Source organism: Echinops telfairi, unplaced genomic scaffold (assembly GCF_000313985.2).
Source record: "Echinops telfairi isolate 266 unplaced genomic scaffold, ASM31398v2 ScPeMD7_3533;HRSCAF=4204_0, whole genome shotgun sequence".
In the NCBI taxonomy this organism is placed as follows: Eukaryota; Metazoa; Chordata; class Mammalia; order Afrosoricida; family Tenrecidae; genus Echinops; species Echinops telfairi.
The window spans coordinates 66,327,354-66,327,604 of NW_022107431.1; positions in this window are offsets into that span (position 1 = coordinate 66,327,354).

Below are 251 nucleotides of genomic sequence, written 5' to 3' on the forward strand. Positions count from 1 at the left end.
GTAGAAGCATGTCAGCACTGGCAGGGGTCTCCACGTGGGTCCTCCAGCTCCCAGGCCTCTAGCGTAGCTCCATGTGTGTTCTCAGTAAGCATATCTCTCAGGGAATGACCGTGTCCCACCTGCAGCGAGCTATTTATCTCCTTAGCGCCTCCAAATAAAGTCATCAAGCTGCAACCTGATTGACAGGCTAAACTTCACCCCATTCACTCTTAAGTCTCAAATTGACAACAGATTATGTGACTACCACAACA